The sequence below is a fragment of the Glycine max genome, chromosome 10, assembly GCF_000004515.6.
Source record: "Glycine max cultivar Williams 82 chromosome 10, Glycine_max_v4.0, whole genome shotgun sequence".
NCBI classification, from domain to species: domain Eukaryota; kingdom Viridiplantae; phylum Streptophyta; class Magnoliopsida; order Fabales; family Fabaceae; genus Glycine; species Glycine max.
The window spans coordinates 23,918,096-23,924,300 of NC_038246.2; positions in this window are offsets into that span (position 1 = coordinate 23,918,096).

A 6,205-nucleotide genomic window follows, 5' to 3' on the forward strand; every position below is an offset into this window, starting at 1 on the left:
GATTTTAGTAATGACCCACTAACTTAGAATTAAAATAACTTAATGCCATTAATCTAGGGAATTAAAAAAACTTAATGGCTGAGTGTAACTGAAATTGTGGCAACCAAAAGTCACCCCCAACAGTCAACAAGTCAGCCACCATTTGGTCTCCCAAAAGGCTGATGCCTAGGTTGCCAATTGGGCCCTTATTACAACTTGAACTAAACCTACTAAAGCCCTTTTAGTTGATTAACCCAAAACATATTTTTGGTCAGTCAACTATACAAGGATTGGGCCATTATTTAGACAAACTAAACACTCTAAAATTGAGACAAAGTGGTGCCATTTAGTCCTCATCCATTTGGGCCATGATACAACTCACAACCTTGGACTTTTCTCCTTGAAACTTGGGCTTGTATTCAAATAGTATGGACATCACTTGTTGAAGAGCTTCCTTGGCTTTCCTTGCTCTAGCCCTTGTCATAGGCCCTCCAAGTCCTTCAAGTGGATCCTTGCCCTTGCTCTTGGTCATGTCCTCATCACTATATAAACAACTGTTGTTCATGCTGAGTGAACCTTAGATTCCCATTTGAGATTGCATGCAATGATTCTTGCGGACAGTTTGCATTAGTCATTGTATTTAGTCTTGAATTGTCCATTTGGACAGTTTGAGGAGACTAGTATTTTTATGTTAGATTCATTCGTTAAGGTTATTATTATTTTGATTAATTTGATCAAATTTTGGTACAATTCATTTCACGTTGTTCTCTGAGTGCATACTTGATTATCGGGAAATTAATTTCACCGATGTCATTGTTGGATCAAATGGCCTCAGAATAATTAAGAAGGGGGGGGGTTGAATTAATTATTCCTAAACCTTTACTAATTAAAAATTTACTCTTCTAAGGCTTTTACTATGTTGTTAAGTAAATGAAGAATAGAAAAGAAACTTAACCAAAAGTAAAAGCGGAAATTAAAGTGCACAGCGGAAATTAAAAGAGTAGGGAAGAAGGAGGCAAACACACAAGAGTTTTTATACTGGTTCAGCAACAATCCGTGCCTACATCCAGTCCCTAAGCGACCTGCAGTCCTTGAGATTTCTTTTCAACCTTGTAAAAATCCTTTTACAAGCAAAGATCCACAAGAGATGTACCCTCCCTTGTTCTCTTTGAACAACCTAGTGGATGTACCCTCCACTAGAACTGATCCACAAGAGATGTACCCTCTCTTGTTCTCAGTCAACAACCCAAGTAGATGTACCCTCTACTTGTACCACAAAGGATGTACCTCCAATGTGTTAAGACAAAGTTCTCAGGCGGTTAGTCCTTTGAAACTTTGTGAAGGGGGAAACAAAAGAATTCTCAGGCGGTTAGTCCTTTGAAATCTTTTGTTTATGGGAAAGGGAAGAATCAAAAGAATTCTCAGACTATGTCGTTTTGAATTCTTTGACAAGGGAGAAGGGAGACACAAAAGAATTCAGGCGATTAGTCCTTTGTTCTTTTGGAAAAGGGAGAAGAGAGACACAAAAAGAATTCAGGCGGTTAGTCCTTGGCGAATTCTTTTTGGCAAAGGGAGAAGGGAATGAAAAAGATGAATAGCACAAGTTTTCAAGGTTTGGAAAACCAGAAAACTTTTGAAGGCTTTTGATAAAAGAAGAAGAATAAGGAGTTCAAAGAGATTCAGAAATCAATTGGGAAAAGTTTGTTGTCTAAAGAATGAATTGAAAAGATATATTGAAATGCAAATCAAAGCCTTGCTTTTATAGACTCTTCATGTCTGGTCAAGAGAACCATTAGAAAAGTTATAACCTTTAAAAAAACTTAAAAAACCATTTGAAAAAGTTGAAAACTATTGGAAGAGTTACATCTTTTGATTTTGTTCAGAAACTATCACTGGTAATCGATTACCAAATCAGTGTAATCGATTACACAAAGCTTTTTTGTGAAAGGATGTGACTCTTCACAATTAAATTTGAATTCCAACGTTGAAAACACACTGGTAATCGATTACAACATTTTGAAATCAATTGGAACGTTGTAAATTCAGTTGAAGTCTTTTTAAAAACCATTTTGCTACTGGTAATTGATTACAACAATCTGGTAATCGATTACCAGAGAGTAAAAACTCTTTGGTAAAAGGTTTTTGAGAAAAATTCATGTGCTACTCAGTTTTTGAAAAAACTTTTTAATACTTATCTTGATTGAGTCTCCTCTTGATTCTAGAATCTTTAGTCTTGAATCTTGAATCTTGAAACTTGATTCTTGATTCTTGGAACTTGAAACTTGAACCTTGAAGTGTTCTTGATTCAATCTTGAAATCATTCTTTGATTCTTGAGATCATCATCTTTGTTATCATGAAGTGTTCTTGACTTTTTAGCTTTTTGTCATCATCTTTGTTATCATCAAAACTCTTTGAATCAATCTTGATTCATGTCGTGTTCTTGAACTCATTCTTTGATTCTTGAGATCATCATCTTGTTATCATGTCGTGTACTTGGATGCCAATGCGAAATACTGCCGAAATTTAGTCAAAATTTTCAAAATAATGCTAACCCTGACGTTTGAAACTAACATAAAAGACAGTCTTCCTGAATGGGATAGGGCCACACCTATAAATAAAAAAGTGAGATTTTCATGCATGGAATTGCTTAGATGGATCAAAGTTGGATGAATGAAAGTCGCATGAGCCCAGAATATGAGGATGGCGTCGAGCAGTTCTTGCAATTTGCTTCAGAAAGAGGTCGACCGAATGAAGAAGGAAAATATTATTGTCCTTGCATCAACTGTTTGAATGGAAGATGACAACTACTGGATGACATACGGGACCATCTATTGTGTGATGGGATTAAGAAGAATTACATGACGTGGATATGGCATGGTGAATTGACAGACATGCAGAGTGGGTCCCAATTTGAACCGTTTGATGTAGAAATGGAAGATCGCTTGGAGGACATGATTTGTGACCTTGGACAAGAGTCTTTCCAGCAAGCACACGCCCCTGTGTATGAAGGATTGCAGAGTGATTCAAAGAAGCCTTTGTATACGGGGTGCAAGAATTCCTTAACCCTGTTGTCTACGGTGTTAAGTCTGGTTAATGTGAAAGCCAGGTATGGGTGGAGTGACAAAAGTTTCACCTCACTGCTTGAGGTAGTGCACAATCTGCTTCCAGAGGACAACACGTTGCCTAAAAGTTACTATAAGGCGAAAAAGATATTGTGTTCGATGGGTATGGAGTATCAGAAGATTCATGCTTGCCCCAATGATTGCATACTGTACAGGCCTGAATTCCAAGAAATGTCAAAATGCCCTATCTGTGGGACTTCACGATACAAAGTAAAGGATGAAGAGGAAAGCAGTTCTGATGAAAACTCCAATAAGGGCCCCCAACGAAGGTTTTGTGGTATCTTCCAATCATTCCAAGGTTTAAGCGTCTGTTTTCTAATGAGGACGACGCAAAAGACCTTACATGACATGCAAATGGAAGGATTTTTGATGGAATGGTTCGTCATCCGGCTGATTGCTCGCAGTGGAAGAAGATTGATGGTTTGTATCCAGATTTCAGGAAAGAGCCAAGAAATCTTAGACTTGGACTAGCCAGTGATGGAATGAATCCATATGGCACCTTAAGCACTCAACACAGTTCATGGCCAGTTCTGCTAGTAATTCACAATTTGCCTCCTTGGTTGTGCATGAAGCGAAAATACATGATGTTGTCTATGATGATATCGGGCCCAAGACAGCCAGGAAATGACATTGATGTTTATCTAAGTCCGTTGGTTGTGTAACACCCTGATATATATATATCTATATATTATTAGTAATTATGTTTGATGTTTGATTATTTGTTGCGTTATTTTCATCCGTAATTATTTTTAAGGAAGTTAATTTAGTTAATAGAGGGGTGTGGATAGATAAGGATCTAGCTTCTCAAAGAAGCCTCTTGAGAAAGCTTCTCAAAGAAGCCACGAGGAAGCTTATGGAGGAAGCCTCTTAATGAAGCTTCTAGAGAAAGCTACATGAAGCTGCCTCGGTAAAAACGCTGCGCAGCCTTTGTTAACCATTGGATCTTCTCGAAATTTTGTTTGTAACTTCACAAGACAATGTTCCATGATCTGACCGTTGGGATCTTTGAGAATATGTCTGGAGTGTGCTAGAAGCTTCCATTCCCGAGAGCATTTCTTATTTAAGCATTTCAGCCTTTGCTTTCGTGTAGCTTAGGAAAAACGTCATTTCTTCTTCTTTCTTTCTTCCAAAGCCGTTTCTAAAGTTCCAAGAACTTTATGCATCACCCACAACCACCATTAGCCACCACAAACCATCATTGTTCTCCATTGAAAACCCACACCGAGAGGAACCCTTCAACCGAAGCGGAATCTTCCAACTTGGCTTGCGGTTCCGGTAGAGAACGAAAACCCTAATCTGACCTTTCGTTTTCTTTCGAGGTAACCATGGTTCTATGCTTGTTTCTTGTTAGTTTCATCTTGTCTTTGCATCTTTTCTGACTTTGGAACCGCCATTGCATGTCTTATGCTTCCTTTGAAAAACCTTAGAGAAAGAGACTTCGTAAACGTTATCCTTTCATGAAATGCATGTTATTTTCGTAACCTACACTGAACCCCGGTCACATTGGCGTGGTCGAAATTTCCAAATGACGTTCCTTTGTAAAACCCGAAATGCTCTCAGCTCTTTCATGTAGTGATGTGGGTGTTTGACCCAGAGCACTGTTACTAGCTTTGTTTTCTGAAATCCATACTAAGTCTCCTTCGTTTTGGCATGGTAGAGGCTTGTGGGGAATCGACGAGCAAGGACGAAAAGGAATTTTCAAGTGACGCGACAAGGAATCCGCGGGGTAGCTCACGATAGGTAAGGGGAGTTTATTATAAAATTTACCATTTTAACACCATAGTTAGGGTCAGGGAACCTAGCTATGAGGATATCTGCCTGTCCCTGTTGCATGCTGATTTTTCTTCAAAGAAAATTATGTTTTAACTAATGGGATGTGATATATATATATATGTATGTATGTATTGTGATGAATGATATTGTTTTGGTTGTTTGAAATGTGTTGTTTGAAGACCGTGCGTGTGGAAATGATATTGTTGTGTTTGTTTGAATTGTTGTTGATGTTGCTATTGAGGATTTTAATTAATATGTGATGATAATGATAATTATGATATTGATTTGAGATGACGTTGTTAATAAAGACCATGTCAACATGAATTGTTATTATTGATGAATATGTGAATATGAAATGAGGTTGTTGTTGTTGTTGATAACGTCATTGAGATGAGATGATATTTATGTTGTGAATGACATGGAAATGGAATGTTGATTGATGTTGGAAATGCATTGGCATGTGCATGTTGTGTATGCTCGTGGGGGGCACTGTGCACTGACCTTCCAGGGTCTTTGGCACTAGCTTTTGGCCACGATCATACATCGTATGGAGTGTATGTCATGGGGGGTAGAGTGCACTGACCTTGTCGGATGGCCCAGGCGTGGGTAACTAGCGTGGTTAGAGAATCTAAGCATTTTTGAGGGGATGCTTAGGCGCTTTAATTGGTCCATGGTCTTTGGCACTTACTTTTGGCCGTGATCATAGCTCATACGACACAGGAAATAGAGTAACTGTGGCCAAGTGTACTTTGTACTAGGGGGCTTGTCACCTGGTAGGGAACACCTTTGGGCTCCTAGGCTGATCACCTATGGGAGGGGGGCTGTTACATGCACAACCGGGTGGTCTCGACAAACTCAGCACAATTTCCTAAGTGAGAGTGTCGTGTGGACACGCTTAGGCTATTTCCTGAGGTTTGGTTGTTGTTGGTACATACCATATTGCATCTGAGTGTTGAGCCAGGTGCATGCATCATTATGTGCAGTCTTGATTGGGTCCATGGATGGATGATGAGTAATTGTTGGATGTGAATGATGAATATTTGTTGGATATGAGTGTTGAATAATGATTGTTGTGTATGCTTATCATGTTTGCCTATGTTCCTTGCTAATTGTGGTAATTTGGAATTGGTATTGGTTCTTTTATAATAAACTCACCCTTGCAATTTTGTATCGTGTGGTTGATACCTGTGATGATTACGAACCTTGTTCGTGGGAGCAGAATGACAGTGGCAGGGTGTAGGGAGTAAGATTCTGGTGAGGAGCCGCCGAGCCGACGTGATGACGTTGGCGTTATTTTGGGAGAGAGTTGTGTTTTGTAATCAACTCCTCC